This window comes from Triturus cristatus, chromosome 7 (assembly GCF_964204655.1).
Source record: "Triturus cristatus chromosome 7, aTriCri1.1, whole genome shotgun sequence".
Lineage (NCBI taxonomy): Eukaryota > Metazoa > Chordata > Amphibia > Caudata > Salamandridae > Triturus > Triturus cristatus.
Genome location: NC_140590.1, coordinates 150385249 through 150411273, shown reverse-complemented (window position 1 = coordinate 150411273; position 26025 = coordinate 150385249). Strand labels below are relative to the sequence as shown.

The following is a 26025-nucleotide window of genomic DNA, read 5'->3' as shown; positions in this document are numbered from 1 at the left end:
TTTCGCTATATGTACCTTTCTTTAAAACATCACCAGAGAAGGATGGTGAAGTATGCTCCACAAAGAGCAACTCAAAGCTTTGTTATTTTTTATAAAATGATCTGCCTGTCAATGCTTTTCGTAAATCTTTTCGACCCGTTAACAGGCTGGATGGATGAGTATAATACGTCCTATTTAGGATCGGGGCGGACAATGCTCGAAAATAAGAACATATAGTTGAATAAAAGGCGAGTAGATGCATAGCCAGATGCATCAATGCATATATACATAGATGGATGTATCAATGTATGAATGGAAGGATAAATGAATACAGGGACCAGTACTTACGATAGACTGGTGGACTGATAGATGCTTAGGATTGGTTATGGGACAGGAACAGATGTATGTATGTATATAAGTAGGAATGTATGCATCAATTAAAAGATGGTTGGATGACGCAGTGCTTAGGATAGATGAATGCTGGGCTTTAATTGGGCCGGGTATGAGGACCAGCCCTTATTTTCAAGGAGCCTCCAAAAGGGTCTCTATCAGGCTCTATTTTCAGCCCTTGCAAACGTAGTCAATTTTATTTTCGGCCTCGAAAACATAGTCAATTTTTTTTTTTATTGCACTCCAGTGAGAGCATGCACATCGATGTACGCATGCTTATTTTGCTCACTACGGAGAACTGGAGACATCACGCTACGTTAACCACATTGTAGAAGGAAGGGAAATCCTTTAAAGAATGTTTTTTTCCAAACGTAGGATAATTGGAGTGGATTTTCTGAAGCACACAATGATACTTATCTTGATTTAGACCACGGCCCAACTTCTATAGCCCACACCCGTTTAAGAGCTTTGCCGCCCCCTTTTAGAGCACCCCCACATTCTGAAACGGGCATAAGGAAAGCGTATTAAAACATGCAAATTTGCGAGTAAACATATACCAGGCCATAGGGCACTTTATAAGTGCTCCCAGTGCTACTACATCACCTTTATTAGCTCGACATCTGCACGTTAATATATTCTGTGTTTTAATCAGAAACATACCCACCTCCCCACACCCAATACCACCCACGCCCTTCCTTAACTGTACAAAATAAAAAGGAAACCCCCACCATTCCTAGTAGCGCCACTATACCCATACACAGGCTTCATTTTAACAGGTGTGTGCCGGAACACTTATCAACAAAAAGTATTCAAACATGCAAATTTGTGGGAAAAACATAAACAATACCATAGCACGGTTAATAAATGGGTCCAGTGAAACTGAATTACCTTTACTAACAAAACATGCCCACGTTACAAATGTCTGTCTTATAATTAGCAACATACGCACATCCCCCACCCCTACCCATACCATGCTTAACCTTACGAAATCAAACAACGAGCCCCTGCACTCCCGTTACCGCCACTATAGCCATAGATAGACTTAATGTCAACAGGTGTCTGCCGGAACGCTCATCAGCAAAAGCTATTGAAACTTACAATTTTGCAACTCAAACATACACCATACCATAAGACGGTTTATAAATAGTTACAGTACCACTACACCACCTCAACACCCACCCTTCCTTAACTTTACGCAATAACAGAAAGAGCCCAAGCAAACGTAGAAGCGCTACTATAGCCATACACAGTCTTAACTTCAACAGGTGTCTCCTGGAAAGCTCATCAGCAAACCGTAATAAAACATGCAAATCTGCGGGTAAAACATATACCATGCCATAGGGCGCTTTATAAGTGCTCCCAGTGGTACTACATCACCTTTGGTAGCTCCACATCTCCACATTACTATATTCTGTATTTCAAACAGCAACATATTTACCTCACCCACACCCACCCTTGCCCTTGGTTAACAGTACGAAATCAAACAGAAACCCCCATTCCTAGTAGCGCCACTATACCAATACACAGGCTTAATTTTAACAAGTGTCTGCCGGAACACTTTTCAACAAAAAGTATTCAAACATACAAATTGGCTGGTAAAACATAAACCATCCCATAGCACGGTTTATAAATGGGCCCAGTCGAACTACACCACCTTTATTAGCTAGACATCTATATGTTACGAAAGTCGTTTAAACACTCTGTAGAGTGTATAGCAGGGCATGGGGAGAGTAAACAAAGTTCTAATTCCCAAACTTTTGATATACAGTCCCTTTACTGTATTTATGTTAAAGACATTAAATGGAATGAATAAATTGATGAGTGTCTCAAAAGGGATAGTGAAGCTCACCATCAGTAAAACACGAACCACTTCAACACCTACATATATCTGCCACAGCGACACAACCTGACAAATAGTATCACTTATAATCACATGTAGTTCTCTAATGTCAGCAAAGTCATACTTTTTTTATCTCTCACACATTTATAAAACATCTCTTCTAAAGAAGCACTCCCCAACTACTTCTATTCCATACGAACAGACAAAAATTAATACGTTTACTACCATATATTTTAGTATATCTACCTTTTTATTATTCACAAGTCAGAAACTACAAAAACTATTAACTATACCCAAATGCAAACCAGAAACCATATTCTTATTTTATCTCAACTTAGGATCACATGATTCAAACTATGCGTACATATAAAAGGAACGTATCACTTTTCCTATCTCCATCTCCTCTCCATGTAATCTCCAAACACTGTACACGGCCCCACTGTACAACAACCTACCCTGACTTACATTCAAACCTACCTTTCAGTGTCAAAAATAAGACCACAACCTGCCCACATAACATTTCTGCATTTCGTTTTCTCGCTTTTAACTTAGTAACACATACGTCTCCTACCACCACCACCCCACTATTTCCACAAAAAGTATCAGTTGCAAACGTGCGACATTTTCTCTATCTCCCCAAATACATTACAAACTCAAATTAACGATGTACCTCATTTTCAAAACAATACAGTCCTATAAAGATGACAAACTATACTTCTTCTCTGTGAAAAATTCCTAAACATATATAAAATACTTATATAACAGCTCAAATTTTCTGCACATTTCATAACCAATATCAAACACCACCCACACTTTACTAACACTATATTACTTTGAAATAAAAAATACTTTCAAAATTACAAACATCACCTCAAATACTTAATCAATACTATAAAACACATAACACACCTTGTTCATTTCTAACTCACCTTTGTAGTTGTTATCCAGATTTCAAATGACACACGCATACAATTCTCTCTTTCTCACACAGTACATGTAAAGCTCCGACTTCATCAAGAATGAAACCAATAATGGCACAATTTCTCTGTCGCTCCACACATAAATACATGAAAAGAACAAATCAGAATACTTCATTCCTTCAACGACATTCCAAAACTTACCTCCATTGGTTAATTTTGAATATTACTTCCGAAAAGCTACTTATTATTCCGCGCCACATACAGGTCACAATTTCAACCTATTTTATCATTACACTTTCTGGAACCTTCTACGACACCTGCAGGTTAAAAGTTCATCATTTTTTTTTAACCCAACAATATACTTTTGCAACATTTTATCGAACATTCAATGGCACATGCACGTTAAGAGTTCACAATAGGGGTCAGTAGTTCATCAGCTTTATTCCCAATTCCAGCAGCACCTCACCTTACGCCCCAGTGCCATCAGACCCATAGGAGTCAGTGCTTTCCAATTTCCAAATACCAAATTCATTTCATACACACAAATTTACCTTTGCACTCCCTATATAACACCCCCTAAGCACCATACACAAGTTACAATGTTCGAAACAAAAATTCTTCCAAGTAGCTATAACTACATGCTGACACTACTTGCACAGATGTAGCACAGCAGCCAGAGCACATGACTTCCCAGGTATGACACACAGTTTGGGCTCACGCTTTCATCCCGAGTACGGCAGCAGCTCAGCTTAGCAGCATGAGACTCTACAAACTACCTCACATATTTTCCGTACCCCAGAACTTTCAGACCAATACGGGTCAGTAGTTCGTCCTAGTAGTTATAAACACACGCTGATACTACTTCCACAGCTGTACTGCAGCGACCACGGCACATGACTTCACAGCATAAGACACACAATTTAGACTCACGCTCTAATCCCTGAGTCCCGCACCACCTCACCTTAGCAGCATCACACTCTAGGCAATACCTCACTTAATTTTCGTAGCCTAGCACTTTCACAGCGGTAGGTATGATTAGTTCACATCGCATCCCCTCTATAGTACACCCTAAAGACCCCACAGAAGATACAGTGCTCCTACCCTCCTATTTCCCACTTTTTTCACCCTTTTTTCCCCTTACTCGCTTCAACGAAATAACAAAATGGCGACCAACACTTCCTCCTTCCATGAGACTCTAGACAATACCTCACATATTTTCCGTACCCAGGACTTTCACACCACTACGGGTCAGTAGTTCATCTTAGTAGGTATGAACACATACTGACACTACTTCCACAACTGTACTGCAGCGGTCAGGGCACATGACTTCACAGCATAAGACACACAGGGTGGGCTCACGCTTTAATCCTCGAGTCGCGCACAAGCTCACCTTAGAAACTTCACACACTAGCCAATACCTCACTTAATTTTAATAGCCTAGAACTTTCACACCAGTAGGTATGATTAGTTCACTTCGCACCCCCTCTATAGCACACCCTAAACACCCCACAAAGGTTACAGTGCTCCTACCCTCCTCTTTCCCACATTTTTTGCCCTTTTTCCCCCTTACTCGCTTCAACGGAATCACAAAATGGCAGCCAACACTTCCTAGTTGCAAACGCTCACAGCGCTCGCAGCCAATCAGCAGCAAGCCCGTGCTCGTAATGCCTCAGCCAATCAGATGGCAGAATTCCAAAATATCGATATCTGTAAATTTCGATACTTCTCAAAAACAACTAAACAGATTTACACCAAATAAACAAAAGCGTGCTTTCTAGACCAAGACCCTTCTCCTAGCCAAATTTGGGGTAATTCCGTTCACCCGTTCGACCTGTAGCCTTGTCTAAAGTTTCCTATTAACATTGAAAAAAATACGTTTTTGGGACCCCCCTTTTTTCTCTGCCCCCCCTTGACAAATCACCCCCAAACTTTCGACATAGGAGCTGATCTCAACAAAGAATTAGTTTTGAAAATTTCATGAAGATTCATCAATCGGCGCAAAGGTTATTGTGAATAGAATGTTGCCATTTTCCTATAGTAACTAGGTCCTAACTATAACTACCTACTGGCGACCGCCAATAGGTATTATAGTATAGGACCTATTATAGTATATATTATATATATATATATATTATATATATATATATATATATATATATATATATAAATTCACTGAAAAAACCATAGGTTTCACACATGTTATAGTTAGCGGAAATTTTACTGATAAAAAACCAATGAAATTCCCCCGTTATAGTTAGTGCAGGCAACTATAACTCACGCGACCGCAATCCTCTGCTGATGCTAATACTGTATTTAGACACTTATTTGCCCATGTCTTCTTCCATACATTTTTAGCTATACATATATTACAAATATTTTTTTTTCATAAAGACACATATGTCATCAGCAGAAGATTGCGGTCGCGTGAGTTATACTTGCCTGCACTAATTATAACGGGGGAATTTCATTGGTTTTTTATCAGTAAAATTTCCGCTAACTATAACATGTGTGAAACCTATGGTTTTTTCAGTGAATTTGCAAGGTTTTTTAAATGCTAATTCCTAACTATAACGTGTGTGAAACCTATGGTTTTTTCAGTGAATTTGTACGGTTTTTTAAATGCTAAGTTACTTTACGCCATTCGTGGCGTGCGCGCCCACTTAACGCAGTTCGTTCCGTGCGCGTTCCGTGCGCGCACGGTGCGCGCACAGTGAGCACGCGGTGCGCTTCGCGCACCGTGCGCCCACTTTACGCAGTTAGTGCCGTGCACGCACGGTGGGCACGCGGTGCGATGACAAAGCAAGAAAGCACGTCAACAAATCTGTTTCTGCTTTCCTCCGTGACTATGGTATGGGTGCCATTTACCACAACAACTTGCGTTATGACATGCAAGACATTTATAGAGGAGATGGTGTGCACTTCAATGATGAAGGGAACAGAGTCTTCCTCTTGAACCTTAGACTCTGCATCGGTACTTACTTGTAGGTACCACTAAAAAATCATTTCATAAACACAACGGCTCTTTTTAGAGCTCCCTAATATCTAAACTCTTAAATCTGCTTTTCATTTTTTTTTTTTTTTTTTCTACCGTACGCTTACCGTAAGCTTACCGTACGCGTACCCCGTGATTTTTTTTAAAATCAATAAATGTTTTCTTTGTACTTTACAGTCCTTCTTTGACCCCCTCACAAATGTTAGGGGGTCTGTAACTCTCCTCATTGCCCCCTTTCCTTGTTTTCACTCTTTTTTTTCAGAGTGAAATACACAAAATGGCGGCCGCCGCTTCCTGGTTTCGGCCGATTCAAATGTTTACTAAGATCTAAGAGCCAATCAGAATCGCGCTCGCGCACGCCACCGTACGCTTACCGTAAGCGTACGGTAAGCGTACCGTAAGCGGGCTCAGATATATATATTGATTTAAAGGCTATTTTCTCAGAATCTACTGAACAGATTTACACCAAACCTACAAAAGGCACTTCCTTGACCTAGGGACTACCTCTCTGCCAAATTTTGAGTAATTCTGTTCAGCCGTTCGGGCTGTAGCTCGTTCTAAAGGTCCTATGGAAAAATGCATGGGAAAAACGCGTTTTGGGACCCCCCTTTTATCTCAGCCCCCGCTTGACGGATCCCCCCGAGACTTTCAGGGTAGGAGCGGAGCGTAGCGCCCCACCTATTTTGAGAAATTCGCGAGGATTCGTCGACCGGCGCCAAAGTTATTCAAAATAGAATGTTGAGGTTTTCCTATGGAAACGTGGTCCTAACTATAACTACCTACTGGCGACCGCCAGTAGGTAATATATATATATATATATATACACACATAGGACTGTGCTCCCACTTGAAGGCACCACACCCGGGCGTAGAGTCGTCCTTTTATTGAGATATTGCAATGCGGCATGCAATTCACCAAATTATCACCACACACGTTGTGGGCACTCCAGCCCTTGATCACTGGCTTTGGCAAAACAGGAAGCACACAGTAACGCCGCACTCGCGGCAAGTATTTATAAGTCCTGCCCTTGTGGGCCAGTGCATTTTGGTACTTGGGGTTCATTTACTTTAAATATGCCTCAGTTTTTTTCTTTTGCTTTGTCGATCTTTAAAACCACAGTGGGCTTGCAGCAAAGAACAATGTTCCACAACCTGCTATTTACAAAACCTGCCACCACGGACTACGCCGCTCCATCTGCGCCTTACCAATCACGGGCGTAGCGGACCTGCTCCATCGGCAGTGAGGTGCCGTTGCGGCCAGACCCGGCCGCTATACATCCATATGACTGTGCTCCCATTTGAAGGCACCACACCTGGGCGTAGAGTTGTCCTTTTACTGAACAAGACCACAGGGTGTCAAACAATTGGAATGCGGCATACAATTCACCAAATTACCACCACACACATTCCGGGCACTCTAGCCCTTGATCACTGGCTTTTGGCAAAACAGGAAGCACACAGTAACGCCGCACTCGCAGCAAGTATTTATAAGTCCTGCCCTTGTGGGCCAGTGCATTCTGGTACTTGGGGTTCATTTACTTTAAATATGCCTCAGTTTTTTTCTTTTGCTTTGTCGATCTTTAAAACCACAGTGGGCTTGCAGCAAAGAACAATGTTCCACAACCTGCTATTTACAAAACCTGCCACCACGGACTACGCCGCTCCATCTGCGCCTTACCAATCACGGGCGTAGCGGACCTGCTCCATCGGCAGTGAGGTGCCGTCGCGGCCAGACCCGGCCGCTATACATCCATATGACTGTGCTCCTACTCGAAGGAATAAGGTAACCCAATGTTATCCTATAGGAGAGGAAAGTCTTGCAATAGTGAAAAACTAATTTGAGATTTTTTTACTACCAAGATATGTAAACCTTAAAAGTACATATCCAACTTTTTAAATACAATGCAGACTGCCCTATGGGCCATTTAGGGCCTGCCCTAAGGGTGACATATGTATCAACGAGGGATTTTGTAGGTTTGGCAAAAGGTTTATTGTGCCAAGTTGAATTGGCAGTTTTAAACTGCACACCGGCTGCAAAGACAGGCCTGAAACATGTTTATAAGGGCTACTTAAGTGGGTGGCACTATAAGTGCTGCAGGCCCACTAATAGCATTTAATTTACCAGCGCTAGGTGTAGGTATACCACTTTACTAGCGACTTTTAAGTAAATTAAATATATCAATCAGGTGTAAGCCAATTCTGCCATGGTTTTGGGAGTGAGCACAGGCACGTTAGCCCTGCTTAGAAGTGGTAAAATGCACAGAGTCCTGATGCCAACAAAAATAAATTCAACAGAACAGGAGGGGAGAAGGCAAAAAGCTTGGGGGAAAGCACCCTAATGCTAACAGGTCTAACAACATATAACTATCTATTAAACAGTGGCGGTCACCACTGTGTAGTTATTGTTAGATCAGAATTCCCGTACATAAGAATAGCGTTTTCTTGTTTTCCTAATAAATTTGGTGCTGTTTGATTACTCTTCCCCCAAAAATCTCACCCCCCTCAGCTCATTCCTGGAAAGCTGGTCCATCAAGGATGATTCATCAAGCAGGGACCAAGAGAAGGGGTTGGTACCAATACATTGTTTTTAGATGTTATTACACCACATTTGACAGAAACGTCAAACTTTACTCTTAAAGCGTGTTTTTCATTATTTTGGAGAAAGTCATAGAACAATTTTCGAGAAATTAACTTTTAAAGAGATGCTTGGGTGGTCATGAATGGATTTAAATTACTAAGCCTGGGCGGTAAACTCAGCTCCATTCACGGACTTTGCAGAGTTTTCTGCACTTCGCACACCACGGAGCTCACGGAGTGCAGAAAACTCCACTCCACACTAGTGCAGCAGTTTTTTTTTTTCCCCGCTCGCAAACCGTATGTTCGCAAGCACAAGCTGCCGTTCAGGTAGAATTCCTACCCGAGCGGCAGGAAGACTATTGCAAACAGCAGTTTGCACTGTTCTCCGGCACTTGCGGAACTCCGCAGAGCTTTTTTGTCACTTCGCAGTGTTTTGCATAGCAAAACTCCACGAACTACGCCAAGACCTGAAAATGACAACAATATCTGGACGGTTGGTCCCGACATCCGAATGCTCATTTACTTCATCTGCTCTTCAGGAAAGGCTTACAATATAACAACTCCTAGTTCAACAAAATGGCAGTCAGGAGTGCCTCACTTTTATCTTAAACACAAAATGTACGTTCTCCAGTTTTAAATTATAGTTCTGTGGTGACGCTTCAGTTGATTACTATGGAGTTACAGGACAGACTGCTGCTGGTGTTGGAAGTACATGTCTGGCTCTGCATTCCAGAATGTTTTACTGAAGAGTATGAAGAAGATATTTGAGAACTCATGGGGAGTTCATTTTACCTTTTTAGAGCACTTACAATAATTTCCATGAAAAAATTAGCCCCCTCATTTCTTTGATTCCATCAAGAGGGCTAATTGTATGCTACAATTTTGTCATAAATGCACAATGTTGGCGCTCTAGTTGTTCATAATCCATATGGGAATCTACAGTAGAACACTGGGGAATCAACGGAGAGGCTGCTGCTACTGTTGTAAGTATATGTTTTACTCAAAATATCAGACTTTTTTCTCTTTTGGTTTAGAAATTCAGTGTGAACTTACAGAAAATGTAGTTTCATTTTATCTTCTAGAGCCCCATCATAACCCATATGCAAAATTCATGAGAGGAAACAGTTTTGTTTCAAACTTGGTATATCAAATCCCAGCAGAGGACTAGCATTTTTCACAGGGTAAAATCACTTTTATTAATTCTTAACATTAGTATGTTACCACCAACAAATGATTTATATTTTGACTAAAATCTGTTATCACCCTTCATATGTGATCCGTTTTGTGACCCTTAAAAACAACTTTACACTGCATGCACTGAAATGGGGACTCCATCTCATATTAAATTATAATTCTACAATCAAATTTAAATGTGTTTAGGAATTGCAGTCTTTTGTCTTTGTTAACATATGAAGTGCCTGAAAATGCACTTTTTTTTAAATCAAATACTACTTTCCATTTTGAACAAACTCAATTGTCCAGAAGAAAATCATTTTCTCTAAAAACATAATTTTTATCTTCAAAAAATTACTTTTCCTTTTTAAGGAAATATAATCTCCACAAATCAGCTTTTCATTTTTATTGAGTTCTCACAAGTACAGTGCCTCACATGGGCAGATTATCTTTCAAATGTCCAGGTATTATAAGTATTCACCTTGATTGTACACCATAACACCTAGGGTGCCTACTGTATGTCAACCATAACTATTGTATGCGAATACTAAAAAACTGGAAGATGACCATTAGTATATGATTGCCATTATTATGGCATGAGCAGACAAAAGTGTGCCAGAGAATAATCCGATATGATGGGGGTAGCATATTCTTTGGTGGTTCTTGACACCAGGCATAGCTTCCAGGAAGCTACACTATTTATTAGGGAGAGACACAATGTCACATACTTACAGACAAACGCATAAATCTACCCAGATGCATACACACTCGCAGATGTATGCATATGACATTGTTCATTGTTTTAGCTCTGGATCCCTATCCTGCTGCCCTCAGCTCTTGGGCTGATCATGCACACATTCAACACATTTTCACTCTGCCTTCCACAGTCTCACACTTTGGTACCCACACTTTGGTGATCAGCTCTGGTTACTGCTCAGGTTATTGCTGGCACTCTTCTTTCTTGGCCCATTCTTCCCACATCATGCAATTGATACAGAAGGGCCTTCAACATGACCAATTTTCTTGTGGCTTAGCTACAGTTAGAGTGGAGGCAGATGGTCATATAGCAGACCCCATAGGCTGACACAGCATGGGTTTAATTGTTACCTGTGAATAGCCATTGGTTTTGCTGTCTGTCACTCTAAGGGTCTTAAGATGAACAGTGATGCCTTCTTTAACACACACAAACTCCCTGATTGAGGTACTGGGTTCGGCTTCACCTCTGAGAGCTATTTCGTGGGTGCTGGTGAGCTACCAGTATGTGCCAAGCACCTAGTTGAGGACTGCTGCTCTAGATAATAAGGGCTGAATGTTTGAAAGGGTTTCACTAATTTTAAATCTATAAAGAAATGTACTGATGCATAGAGGCTAAGACTATGAGATGACCTGGGATCTTTGGTGTGGTTTGCCCTAACCTTTTGCCTTCTCACCTCCTGTTTTTGACTGTTTTGCTGAACTTCGTTTATGCTTGTAGAACTCTGTGCACATTTTCACTGCTGACCATTGTTAAAGTGCATGTGCTCTGTATCTAAAATCAATTGGTTTATCCCTGATTTGCATATTTGATTTACCCATAAATCCCTAGTACGGTGCACTACATGTGCCCAGGGTCAACACTGGTGGACTAGCAGCACAGATTCTGCTAACCACATAAGTAGCCCATTAATCAGCCATCATCAGCCAGGCTAGCTTGAATCCAGTGGCAAAGTGAGCAAGGGACCCATGTCTGGGCATACCCTGCCAACTTAAGGCAAACAAAGCAAAACCAAAGAGGATGATGGACGGAGTGTTGAACATTGCAAGCACTCACCCTGATGATGGCTGATTAGCCAGAAACCGGTCCCAGGATGCTTGTTTCCGGTCCAGGGAAGACATGGCTTGGAAATTTGGACTGGACTGTTCCCATGAGGCAGAGGGTCAGACTGATTTGCATATGGCCATGTCTGAACTGGGGTGGCGGAGTGAGCTAAAGAATGATGATGGATTAAACCCAGATCAGTTGACTGGGGGTGAGTGCTTGCAATGTTCAACACTACGTCCATCATCCCCTTTGGTTTTGCTTTGTTCGCCCTAAGTTGGCAGGGTATGCCCAGACGTGGGTTCCTTGCTCACTTTGCCACTGGAGTCAAGCTAGCCTAGCTGATGACGGCTGATTAGCCAGAAACCGGTCCCAGGATGATTGTTTCCAGTCCAGGGAAGACATGGCTCGGCAGTTTGGGCTGGACTGTTCCCATGACGCACAGGGTCAGACTGATTTGCATATGGCCATGTCTGAACTGGGGTGGCGGAGTGAACTAAAGAATGATGATGTATTAAACCCAGATCAGTTGATTGGGGGTGAGTGCTTGCAATGTTCAACACTCTGTCCATCATTCCCTTTGGTTTTACTTTTAGAAAGTTGGCATTTTCTTACTTAAATCGTTTGGTGCATTCTGCCTGTCTCTGGAATACACACCTGAGATGGGTCGTAGCTGGCTTCCTGCATTCCCTCTAGCCAGCCACACACATAGGGTAGGTATTCCTGAGTGGTCAAGTGCATGTTGATGGGTCTGCCTGAGCAGGGTTAGGGGAAGAAGTTGTCACTTTTACCAGAACGGGCTATGTCTAGTCAGGCTGCATTCCCTCCTGTACTGAGTCTGGAGCTAGGGCAGGGTCTTGTATACTATAAAGACCTTTCTTTGAAGTTTCCCTACTTCAAAGGCTAAAATGGGCACAAGTACTGGACCTTTGACACCATGTACTCATAACACTGCTAGAACTAAGGACATTCTGCCAGGAAGAAGAGATGCTGGGCTGTAGGAGGGACTGTAACTATGCTAACTCCTTTGCTGTATTGGCCTGCTACCTGCAGATTGCTGTGTTGTAGGAGGGACTGTCACTTTGTTACCTGATTTGCTGTGTTGGCCTGCTGCCTGCTGCTTCTTGCGTGAAAGTGAGAAGCACTGGACCTCCTTTCTACATCCTAATGACTTAAGTTTCTCCAAGGACTTTTTGGCTTGCCACCTGTTGCTGAAGTCTCAGGGCTGTCCAAGACTTCACATTTCACCTTCATCCCAGCGCCTGGACTTTACTTGCTGTGAGTCTTGCTCTGCCAAGTGGTGCCAATCCATTCCAGGGCCCTTGGATGTGAGTTTAAAGTGCTAGATATGCCGGAATCTGCACTTCGACATCTCTGTGATGATTGGACACTGACGTATCACCTGCCGCTACATCGGGATCGACGCATCACTGTCAATCCGAGGTTTGGATCTGGCATGCTGCACTCTGTCCTTCAGCAGAGCCTCCGGAATCACCGTTTCAGCCCCCACCTGCTCCAAAGCTCCCCCAAACCAGTTGCATCTGCTCCAAAGCTCCCCCAAACCAGTTGCATCTGGTTTTTCCCCCAACCCTGTGCTGTGTCACAATGGGAAAATGTTGTATAAATATAGGGGCTGTGTCCCCATAAAATGGTTCAGTTCTGCAGTTCTGCTCCTTCCAGGGCGTGCTGCTACTGGGGCCCAGGGGGTGCTACCATGAGGGCTTGCCTCCCTGGGCTCTGCACTGCCCTTTTCATCTCTAAGGGCTGATTCTTTGTGCTGCAGGACCTTTGCCTGCTTCAAGCGCCTTGTGAGCATTTGATTTTGAAAGGAGAGGAGAGCGTGGGCTGTTGCAGCGTGGTGCTGCACATGGAGATAAAGGGAATCCCGGTGTGAGGGTTTCCCCCGTGATGCGGCTGAGGCAGGAGCCCACCCTGCATTCTTTATGTATCAAGCGGGAGCCCACCCCGCTTATGAATTGTTCAGAAACGCGGGTGCCCACCCTGCTTTTGCGTATTTAAATTACGGGAGCCTACCCCGCTTGGATGCCGCGATTATCTGAGTTACGGGTGCCCACCCCGCTTATGTCTGTGGTAATTGCGGGTGCCCACCCCGCTTCGACTTTTTGGTTACAGAGCAGGAGCCCACCCTGCGTTTCACCGCTGCGGACCGAGCCGCTAAAGAATGTCTCTCCTTTCAGGAGTTGTTGTCCTGGCTTTCCAACTGGACTGGTTTGATGAACACAGCAGAAAATCATGGGCATAGGATTGGGAGAGGGTGGAATAAATATGACTCTTTGCTGCAACTTTTTATGTTTGGAGGGAAAGAGTTGGGAACAGACAAGGTACTAAGCAGCCAACATGGTATCATTTGGTTTCTTCCTTTTCACTGTGCAGTAATGAGGGGCAGCTCCTGCGTAATGGAGAGGAGCATCGCCCTACTGAGTCAGTCAGCGAAAAATAAAATGAGAATTAAATATTATTATCATTTTTCTTCCGCTGTCTGAACCAGGGAGTCTTGGGTGGGACCGGGCCATGGCAGGAAGGAGAAGTAGTAGTTGCACTGCACTGTAAAGTGTGCATGTGTGTTTGGACGTCCGTCTTCAACAGGCAAAACAGACATGCGCACTTAGGTTTCTCCAACCCAGGTGTGTTGCACAGCTGGGTTGGAGCAATAGCACAGACTTCAAGGCACTGTCTGAGCTGCAAACTAGGCTGCTTAGACCAATCCTGGTGTTGCTGTCATGCTATTGAGAGCAGCGCCGGGATTGGGTGGGGAGTCTGTGTAGGTGTCCCAGGGATGGCTGGGACACCATCAGGAGCAGGAGAGAAAAGGAGCACTGATGGCTGGCAGCGCCAGCGGAAGGACAGGTAGTTTTTTGTTTTTATTATAAATTTCGCTAATCATCCCCACTTGAGTTTTGTGCCAGCTACCATTGCCAATAACAGTAAGAAAGTCTGGGCTCCTGCCTCTGGAAGGCCTATTGTTGCTCAGAGGTGTCTCAGGGCAAACAGAAGCAAGGTACTTCATTTTTGTGTGTCCAATAGGCCTGGGCGGTAAATTCCGTTCCGCTCGCGGAATTTGCGGAATTTGCGTAATTTCGCGTTCCGCGGAGAACGCGAAATTGCTCTAGAGTCTGCTTTCCGCGATTTCACGAAATTTTTGCTTGTTCGCGTTCTCAAAATGCGTGTTCGCGAGATATTTCTCCCCGAGCACGCAAACAGCAATTGTGAAGAGGAAAAAAGCATCGCGAACAAGCAATTCCGCGTGTTCGCGGAATTTCTGCGTGTTCGCGGAGATTTTTTACCGTTTCGCGGAGATTTGCGTAACGCAATTACGCAAATTCCGCCCACCCCTAGTGTCCAACGATTATCAGAATAGTGCAGCTTTTAGTGAACAATAGCTCGATGGTGTTCTGAATGTGAGAAACAACAAAAAACATAGGGGCAGATTAACAAACCCCATGCACCACATTTACGCCGCCGTTGCATCACTTCTCTGACGCAGCGGCGGCATAAACAGTGTGCCAAGTTGTGCCTTATTTACAACGTGACGCATCTAGGATACGAGGAGTTCTCTATTAAAACCTCTTTTTAACCAGCAAGGAGTCAGGTCACGCAGACAGGCAGTAATGCTGTGCTTTGATCCAGCGTTAGTGCAGTTAAACTGCCGTTTTATAAAATGTCTCGATATTACAGCACAGAGACTGAAATGTATTTCTCCTTTGGATAGGAATCACTCCTCAAACAAAAAACTAGAGTAGTATTTGAACAGTCTTGTAAAATGTAATTAGTCCTTTTGAAGATGGCACTAAGACATTAAGACCAGGCATGTACTGAAGATGTTAATTGTAGTCAAGGATAAACCGTGTGGTCACAGTCTATTTTTTTTTATTTTTATTTTTTTTATTTTAATCTTTATTTCGGCCAATTTGGCCATAAAAGATATACACAAGAAACACATATGAACATGTAAAACCGTCAAAGAAAAATAATCAGGAAACACATCAGATAAAAGACCATACAATTAAAATTAGAACTTAAAATTAGGTGGGAGTCTGCGACTTTAGAATACGGGTACGAATATACCAGACATTAGTAAGAAATTTGGCTAGTGCAAACACAATTGGACCTGAAACGTCAGTTTTTAAAATTCTATACACCTTGAGGTACTCCCTAAAACCAAGGTTTCTAATAAGTGGTAGGAGCCAATATTTCCTGGCGGCCTTGTAAGTTGGACAAAACAAGACCACATGCAGATCGCTTTCCTCTGCTCCCACACATGTCGGACATAGCTTGGTAGATGGCAGTGTTGACCAGGAGCAGGTGTAAGATCGCAGAGGCAATGTGCCATATCTCCATTGGAGAAATAGCTTCCTGGCCAACACAGGAGACATAGCGTCCAGAACCCTCTCCAGCCGGTATGAGTCCTTGCTTTGCGCGAATAGAAATGTTAATGACCCCTCATTCTTGCAGTCTAGGGCCATAGCTAATTTCTGCTCGTGGTAAGCACTGACCAAAGCTCTTCGTGGGATCCTTAGTGAGGCGTTAGCTGGATCCGACCACAGGTCAGGAAGCCCCAATCCCATACAGGACTTTTTTATATATTTTATCCACGGGATCTGTAGAGCTTTGGGGTGGGTTAGAAACTCCCTCAGTTCTGCCCTATAAGAAGAAAGTTCTTCGCTGCTCCATAGCCTTCGCCAGAAGACTATGGGTCTGAGACCTAGTTCGTCTGCTATTGGTCTCAGACCCAGGTCCATCCTCAGGGGGAGGAGCGGGGTACTGGACGGGAGTGCTACTATCTGTCTAATGAAGTTGTTCTCAGTTCTAGACAAGCTGCAGGAAGCTGTGTGACCCCACAATTCCGCCCATACATCAGAGCTCCTCTAGCCTGTGCCTTGTATATCTGGATAAGCGGCCCCAGCGGTCGATATGTGGAGCTTTTCATCAACCGAGCAATGCCGCCAGTGGTCTGCACTAATTTGAGATTAACCCTAGTCTGGTGAGTTCCCCAAGACATGGTTTCATTCAACGTTACACCTAGATATTCAAAGGTGGAGACTCTCTCTAAACGTGATGCTCCCAGTAAGGGGTTCGGGCGTGATCTTGGGGTTGGGTTCAGGACCATAAACTTGGTTTTGTTAGCATTGATTTCTAACCCCCTATCTGTGCAGAAAGCCACAAAAGAATCAAGGATCCTCTGTATCCCCATGGGGGTTTTGGACAGCAGCAGGGTGTCATCTGCAAACATGATTGCAGGCACCCTGCTGCCATTCAATTTTGGGGCATCAGTGTATTCAGTTCCATTGAGATGGGCGATTACCCCGTTGACGAAGAGGCAGAACAGGGTCGGTGCCAGTACACAGCCCTGTCTAACCCCCCTGTCAACGGGGAATCTGTCCGTTAATTCCCCAAGTTTCCCGCACCTGACCCGGGCATAGTTATTATGGTGCAATCTCTTTAAAATTATCAGGATGTCTGGGGGGACCCCCATCTCAGCCAGAACACTCCAGAGTTTCCCTCTGGGCACGAGGTCAAACGCAGCCCTCAGGTCCACAAATATAGTGTATAAACTACCCCCTTCCAATATTGCTGCCCTCCAATAGATAACGTTCAGACGAAAAACCTGGTCCACTGTAGAAACTCCCTTTCTAAATCCCGCCTGGTACGGACTGAGGGCGCCCGTTTCCTCCACCCAGTCCTGAAGCCGATTCAGCAGTATCCTGCCAAACAGCTTCTGTGACACGTCAATTAAACTGATTGGTCTGTAGTTGGCTGGGAGCAGGGGCAAGCCCTTTTTAAATATAGGAACCACCTCTGCCCCCAGCCAAGTACTCGGAATTTCCATGCCACACAAAACTCCATTAAACACAGCAGCCAGATAGGGGGCCCAAACACCGGGCTCCTGCTTGAACAGGTCCCCGGGCAGGCCATCCAGTCCTGGCGCCTTTCCACCTTTAAGTCCCATTAATGCTACCTTCACCTCCCCCACTGTTATCAGATCCCCGCCATACTCTGCCAGTCCAGTACCGAAGTCAATCTTAGTTTCTCCCAGCTCAGAACTGTAGAGAGACTGGAAGTGTGCCTGCCACACCCCTGCTGCAATATTAGGCTCTATTGCCGAATGGAGGTTCCCCGACCCCCTGTTTACTACTCTCCAAAACATTCGGTGGTCTCTTGTTGCGAGGGAAGTGGTGAGCTCCTCCCACTGGTTCTCCTCCCATTCGGTTTTAGCATGGATGACCAGTTTTTTATAAGCCCGTCTACTTTCTCTCAGCTTCTCTCTGCCTGTTCCCTCCTTGATGCTTCTGAGGAGTTCTCCCTTTGCCTTCCTGCAGGCTGCATTGTACCATAAGGACTTATGTTGCTGGATCCTCCTCTGATTCTGGACCCTGGTAAAAAGCTCAGAGGCCGCTCCCTTTATAAGGTCCTCATGAGCCTGATATAATTTCTCATGGTGGACTATATTGCCCACATCGTTGGCTAGCTCTCCCACTTTTTCCAAAATAGGGATTAAACCTGCGTAGAGCTTCGAAAGTTTCACTTGGCTCGTAGCTAGTTTATCCCACCTGATTCTTCTCCTGTTATTATCTAATAGTAGTTCAGGTTTGAACTCCTCCATGGTTGTTATGGAGGCCTTTGGCCCTGGATGTCTAAGATCGAGTTCAAGGGCGTTATGGTCACTATCCAGTCTCTCCACAACCCTAAAGTCCAGGATAGAAGACCAGTTCACTATCTGTACAAGGGCATAGTCCAAGCGGGACTCTCTTCCCACTCTGTTGTCCGTGGTTTTGCTTGGTACATCAGACTTAATACGTCCATTGCAGGCTCTAATTCCATGCTTTAGGGTGAGGGCAGTAATCTGCAATGCCACAGGCGTCCATGCCTTTGGGGAAGGTGCTACAACAGAGGGTACTGACCACCTGAACTCTTCTTCCATGGGAAATCCCTCTACGAGGCCGACCAGCGGCTCGAAATGGGAATTTAGATCCCCTCCCACTATGTAAGGGATATCTCTTGGCATTTCCGCTAAATATACTGAAAGCTCCTCTATAGTGGGAGATTCACGCGAAGCTCCCACTGGCCTGGAGTAAATATTTATCAGGGCAAGTTTCGCTAGGTTCGGCCAGGCTAATAAAACCACTAGGATATCATCTGATGGCACCGGTAGGCGTGAAGCCTGGCATCCTAAGTGGGATGCCACCCAAGTTGTGAGTCCACCAGAGGGGCGGCCCTTACCCTCCCACCTAGCCGGGATGGAAAATGACTCGTAACCTTGATGGTTGTAATCTTCCCTTGCCCAAGTCTCTTGGAACATGCAAACATCCCCGGACTCAATGTAAGTTATCCAATCTTGGGTGCCCAGTTTGCTGGCTAAGCCAGCCACATTCCACCAAATTAGTCTCATGTGCGCTGGAGAAGCCACAGAACAGATTGCAGAGGTGGAGTGGGGGGAAGAGCCAGTACCAGAGCCAGAAACTACACCAATTGCTCTAACAGGGTCATTTTCAGAGGTGGGATCAGCCGGATCAGGAAGTTTACTGGGACCGTTATCCAAGGTCACAGGATTTGAGTCCGGGTTTGGGGGCAGTCAGTCCACACCATCCAGACCGTTCAGACAGTTAAAACGATTGTGGTCCAAAAAGGGAGTCTCCGAAGGTCGATAAACTGGACGTGGAGCATATCCCCTGTATCTAGATCTTCGTTCCACCCTTGTCCAGTTACCTTGTGACAAATCATGGTGCATACGAATGGGAGGGAAAAAGAAAGAAACTGGCAAAGTCTGTATAGTAGAATCCAGTGATCTATTTGACCCAGCACAAATGTATAGTACTGTTCCAGGGTCTCGAAAAGACACAATGATACAGTCCCCTGCTATTGATTTCCCCGACTTCCCCAACCATGGTACCCTTCTTACCATAATGATCTCATTGTTGAGGTGGGCTGGAAGAGGTCTGTTCCAATTCAACCATTTAATGGTTTTCCTCTTGAGTGAGTGATAGTTCTCATTTTCACCCAATTCTAGAGAGGGAACACCAGCCAAAACCACCATGAGGCTGTTAGCCTCTGGTGGTAAGTCGGGTCCCCGTGGTCTAGGGGCAGGCTTACCAGGGAGTAGGGGAGCAATACCAGCATTAGGTAGGACCCGAAGATTTGTGCTAGTGACTATACGTTGGAGAGCTGGGCCATCTGTCTGTGGTGGTAGGATGTTAGGATTGCTAGGTGGAATTGGAACTGGGATAGCCATAAGTGGCTGTAAAAGGGGAGCGGCAGTGGTGCCCAAGGGAGGCCCCGTGTTGATCGGTGGGTTTTGTATATTGGGGAAGGTTCCTATTGGTAGATTGGACTCAGTGGTTCTACTCTGTTTGTTGTCCGAAATTTTCAGGGTGGTTAAGGTTGCCTCCAGAGTGGTCAGCCTGAGTTCTATTTTCTGCAAGCTCTCGCTAATGGGCAACAAAAGTGATCTAATTAGAGATTCAATGCTCCCCAAAGAGCTGCCGGAAAGTAATATGTTAAGTGGGCTCTTCCCTTTGTCGCTAATGGAAGCAGTGGTAATAATGTTAGTACCCTTGGGGGGAGTAGCCTTATGCACATTAACTAAAGGCCTATCCAACATAGGTACGGACTTGAGTGACTTTCCAAAATCAGAGTGGGGGATCTTTGTCTTCCCCTGACCACCCCTCATCTTCCTTCTGCGCTTATTTGGTGGTAGGTCATGCACCTCTGCCACCACAGTTTGCTTTGGCTTGTTAATCTTGATTTTAGTTCTGGTGTGTGTTTGGGTGAGTAAGTCAACTACCGAACTACTGGCAACTAGTAGTGGAGTGGTGTCCGTAGTTTGTTTAGGAGGTGGGCCAGGAATGGGAGAACTATCCCGAAGTAATAGGGGAACGTCTTCTTGGGATGAAAGATCCTGGCTGCCATTAAGGGAACCTTCCTCTTGGGAGATAGGATAGGGAGTTATGTCACTGAGGGGCCTATTTTTCATGTGTTCAATCGAGCGACGACGCTCTGCCCTACGCATCTCCAGAGAGGTTTCGTTTCCCCCATCACCCTTTACCGATTTAAAGTAATTGTCCAGAGTCCCGGTGTTGCCTCCCCCCTCCTTCGCTGGTGTTCCACCTAGGGCCGATGATGGCATAGCCAGAACCTATTTCACAAACCACATAGGATCAAGGAAATGCAGGTGAAAAAGAGTGGGCCCAGCCCAGCCTCCTGCGGCCCCTGACGGCCACAGACGGTCCCGCCCTTGTCCCGGGCTTATCCCCGGGCGCTCCCGCGCGCTCCCGCGACGCGGGAGTAGCTGTTTGAATTTATAGGAGGAGAGTTAAGCTGTAAGTGGGGCGGGGCTTGAAGGGAGAGCGGCCAGGTGACAGGAGACGCGGGTTAACAGGACTGCTGGGAGACGTAGTCCTGTCCCGCCGCTCGCAGCCCTACACTCGCCCAGTCCCTCACTGAAACTGTCCGCAGGTTTTGCATAAGCGGCTCTCACGCCGCAGCGGGACCCGCGAAGCGGGTTCCGCAAGGAGTGGTGGAGGGTCCAAGGAAAAGCCAGCAGCAAACAGCAAGTCCGACAGGTATCCCAGTCTATTAATATACCCACGAGGAAGGCTTGAAAAGAACTTTCTGGAGGGATGACAGTCTAATTGTTTAGTGTTCATGGACGCAAGTTTTAATTGGTTATGCACTAAGTGGCTCGATCGGAAAAAAAAATTATGTGAAAAGCTTTTTTAACTTGACTTTTGTGTAAAATAACGTGGATGCTCCTAACATTATTTTAATTCATTGTATTTGAGCAAGGAGTCCTATTTTTAATGAGTATTCAATGTATGCAATGGTTTTAATTAATCAGGCATAATAAATTACCTACCTACTTACCTATCTAGGGAGATGCATCACATTGTAAAGCCCTGCGCCACATGAAACCTGCGTTAGGTTTCATGTGGGCGTTCCGGCGCAGGGTGGGCGTTCCGGCGCAGGAACACCTCGTAAAAGTGACGCAGTGAAATCTGCAAGATTTCACTGAGTCACTTTTACGTCCATGCTACGTCAAAACCCTGCGCCTGCTTGAAGCAGGCAGTAAGGAGTGACGCAGCATGTTAGGCATAGGGCGCCCCTGAGCATTGCTGGAGCCGTGTTGCGCTTGCGACACGACTCCAGCAATGTACCGCCCTTAAGCCACAGTATGCGACACGCATCGCTCTATCCTTGCGCCACGGTGCGCTGCATTGTAAATGCGACGCATTCGTTGTGACGCAGGGAGGGAATTGCATGTCACATCTTTTCTGTCGCATCCCTACTGATTTGCAGAGATGCGCCAGAACTCGTAAATCTGCCCCTTAATGAACTTCACCTGAAAAATTTGGGTCAATTTCATCACACCAGGGATTCTTCAACCTTTCCTGTAATATGTGCTACTTATGATTAATAAAAATCATTCGGAGCTACTAATATTACTAGTGTTATTATAGTGGCCACATCAGACCAGACTGCCTTAGCGACCACCATATGCCAGATTGCAAGTGGCCAACAACCCAGTGCATCAGCCATGCTTCCAACCGTAATGTAAAAAGGCTTTTTGAGTTTCCAATGGCTCTGCATGGGTAACACATAACAGTCATAGCTGCAATGCCCCTGGCATTAAGGTAACACTATTAGTAATAAGTCTCCACATGATTTATCACTCACATATCAGCTTTAGTCATATTTTGGCTTTCTCTTAACATCGGCTGGCGAGATTTGAAAATATACAGATTGGATTTTCATCTTGAATACACACACAATTTGTTATCAGCCTGGGCTGCACACAGGAGAGATCTCTGTAGGTAGCAGGAGAGCTGCGGGAAGCACAGGAGCTACTCGTTGGGGAAGCCTGCATTAAACTGTATGGTGACTAATGGGTGTTTTTAGAATACAGACACATTGTTTCAGAAATGTTGAAACTTCTCTGTTTTGGAATTGTGTATTGTGTGAGATTTTTATAAATTGAGACGGAACACAGACAAAGGCCAGGCTTTACTCCTTGTAGCTAAAACTTAATTTAAGAAACGTTCACGAGTTATGCAACAAGCATGATAGGCTGAGTGTGGGCATTAAACAATTCTTGAGTAAGTCTCTTGGGGAAACCGAACTTCTACCCGCTACATTGCAAACTTCTCAACTGTAGGAGCTTGAAATCTTCACTTCCCTGTTTGTAGAATCTTAGGCCAATTATGCCCTGTTGTTATCCCACTTCAGTTATCTGCCAAAAATGTTACAGCGCCTAGAAGCAATTCAGTATGCGATTGGGGCTCCGCAAGGAAAATGTATAACATCGCACTGAGGCACTGCCATGATCTCCATAGTTCTTCACTCCCCTATGCGTCGGTAGATGATACATTATACAATAGTAATAAATTGCTTTTACATAGCGCATTACTACATAATCTGCAGTTTCTGAGCACTAAAAATTGCAGGTGTTCCTGTTACTTAACGTAATGGTATTGAATATACTGGCCTCAGAGGGATGGATAGCTGAGTTGACCGGCTGCATGTTTATGCAGTTTTCATTGTAAATCTAATGAATGCGTTTTCTTTTTTATATTGAGGTTGTGGTGTTTTTTAGCTTGCATTACTGGCACCATTCTTTCAAAAACGTCCTCAGTCAGGCGAACCTGACACACTCCTGGGAACCATAATGGTCAGGATTGTACAATTTCCTTTGTGACTACATATTTGGGGTCACTCCCCAACCCCCAAGAGCTCGCTTGCATGGTGCTATTCGGTGGCGGTAGTTTACAGACCACTACTATCAAAGTCCGCCTGTTATGTTACGTTAGCAGAGGTTTCTATAGCGCTGTAGTGCCCTTTGTAGGAGCTCGCAGGGCTGTGGCGCATTAAAGCCCTCGAAGGAGAAACATTCGGGACTATATCAAAGGATCTTTATGTGCCGGCAAATTAAGACCTCTCAAGAAAACTAAGAGTAATTCCAACTGTCTGGTATATAAGGCGTCGTTTCGGATATAGTGAACTAAGTGTGGTTTTACAGCCCTTGAAACAAATAATCTGTTTCAAAGCGAGGACGAAGAGAGAGTTTGTTAACTGGGCAGAGTACATTTGTCCATTAATAGGCGAGAGTGGAGCCTTAGAGGAAGAAGCAGGGGGCAAAAGGCCTACAAGACTTTTTGGGTTTGTGTACCCCTAAAAACCGATCTCTCTCCTGCAGCTGCTATTGGCTAGCAGTGTTCATATGAGTTCTAAGAGTAGATCCATCGCTCCAAGTGCTACAGGGTGCAGCGAAGAATAGATCAATGATACTTAGGACACACATCTCGGACATGGACCTTCTAGGCGCTGTGGCTAAAAGATGCCACTAACATACCCAGAATGGAGTCCTGGCGTCGCCCAGTCACTAGAGGGCGACTCAGTCAGAAAGAAACCCCTGGACACAAAACCATTCCCGTCTCAACAGTTTATCCAGACTGGTTAAGCCAGCATTTCCAGGCCCTGATGTTAAATAAATAAATAATAAATCCGTATTTGTAAAGCACGAGCTACTCACCCTTACGGGTCTCAAGGCGCTGAAGCCTTGTGGAAATTAAGTAAGCTATTGCCCAGAGTCACATGGTGCTGAGCTGAGCTGCAGTGAGCCCTGTGCTTGGAAGTCAGCTGCCCTGGCCGTTGCGCCACTCCTCTCCTGATGCTCACCTAAGAAAGGTGGAAGGGGAGCAGAGGACAGTGAAGCCCTGGGCAAGGGAGATGTCCTGCATTTCAGGGCTTGTCACCAGCCTTTAGCCTGTGTGGCCGGGTCTACAGACACCCTGGTGACCTTCCACTGACGCAAGCCGGCTCAACAACAGATCTCAGAGGTGCTATCATCTAGAACAAGGAGGGAGAAGACCCTTAATCATGCACGCCCAGCAGCACCAGAAAGCACCGCCAAGTGTTCTGCAAAGTCCACACAACCACCCCAAGGCATGACAGGATTTAGCAGAATCAAGGACCCTAGCGACACAGACGGCAGACACAGAAGGAAGGTAACATAGCTCACAGCTGTTTAAAGCAGCTTGGAGGGTGAAAATAAAGATGGCTGCGGTGAGGAATGCTCTAGTGACAGCTTCATCTTGCAGCACCTTCTCATCACTAGAAGCTCCCATCAGTGTGAGCTTCTCATCTCTCCGAGAAGCGCCTTCTTAGGACTCGAGGTCTCAGCAATGTGAGCTTCTTCCAGACGTGTCTTCCAAGGGTTGTGGGGTCCCAGTGTGAACGCAGAAGCGCAGCAAGGATCCCAGGGGCCCTGGAAACAAGGAAATGGCCCTTTTGACTGTTTTTGAGTATCTTGTCAGTGTGAAACGACATCCTTAGTGTGACTTTCTACTCGGTATCTTAGAATACCAGCTATGATCCCAGGTGGTATCAGATTTCCTTAGCAGTGCCAGACGGCTAGAGTGTAAATTATTGAAAATGTGTAAACTGTTACTATTTAACTTGCACAGGTTTCCTTTGTTGTTCACTTCAAGCCTTGTTGTTTTTCATTTTATGGATCTGTATAGGACTTTACACCTCTAGAAACTGAGTCTAAAAAACTATTTACACCTGGAACATATGCTATCCTCAGGTCGTGGGTTTGCAGACCCCGAAGTTGACACCACCCTTCCCAAATCACCGACAACATACCCAAAGCTAAGGTCTCATCGCACCTTGATTCTGCAGCGAAACGTCGCGATAATCAGCGGGGTGAGGGGCGTTGCTGTGAGCGCCCTGGCCTTGGTTAAACCGTCTTCCCTCTCAGTAAGAGACGTTCAGGAGACAGAATCACATAAACACACTCGAGTGATGGTAGTTCTAAAATGGCGACATGTACCTGATCAGCCAACTCGAAGTACAGTCCGTCCGAGGGAATCTAGCGCCTCTTTGTCGAAGGATGAAGCGCACTGAAGCCCGGCGTTGTCAAGGGATGGAAGTCTGATGCAGATAAACAATAAATACCTCTCATCTTGCAAGTGAGCGCGCACCCTGGGGAGGGGGGCAGGGGCCTCCAGAAAAAGAACATCGCAATAGGAGGAACGTTTCTTGGAAGGAAGGAAATGTCGAAAAGAGAAATCGTGTTGCAAATGTGTGTGATTCATTCCCCCTCTGCAAGGAATGGTGTTAATGATAACATCAAATTTACGCAACGCGCGCTGCAACTGAGTTCACTATTGGTGCGTATTACAGCTGTTTCCGTTCTTCATGCGTATGACAGGACTTTCTGCGTTTCAAGTAAACGGTAACGTCAATGCGTTTAAGGACCATTGTATCACCTGTGCATGCCTTTATGTCACCGTGCCGGATCTACTTCGGCTTTTTCTCGGCGCAGTGAAACGCAAAATGGCGCG

General features: G+C 45.0%; 1 protein-coding gene across 2 annotated transcripts in view; it reads right to left on the bottom strand.

Moving 5' to 3' along the window:
* LOC146809074 (B-cell receptor CD22-like) overlaps positions 1-25670 on the bottom strand; it is a 594248-nt gene extending 568578 nt beyond the window's left edge. Inside the window, exon 1 of one of the 2 annotated variants that reach the window (XM_085615881.1) lies at positions 25512-25670. The gene's annotated coding sequence lies outside the window, so the exon portion shown is untranslated. The remainder of the gene's footprint in view (positions 1-25511) is intronic. The other variant, XM_085615880.1, reaches the window with a different exon arrangement.
* Positions 25671-26025: the final 355 nt, after the last annotated feature.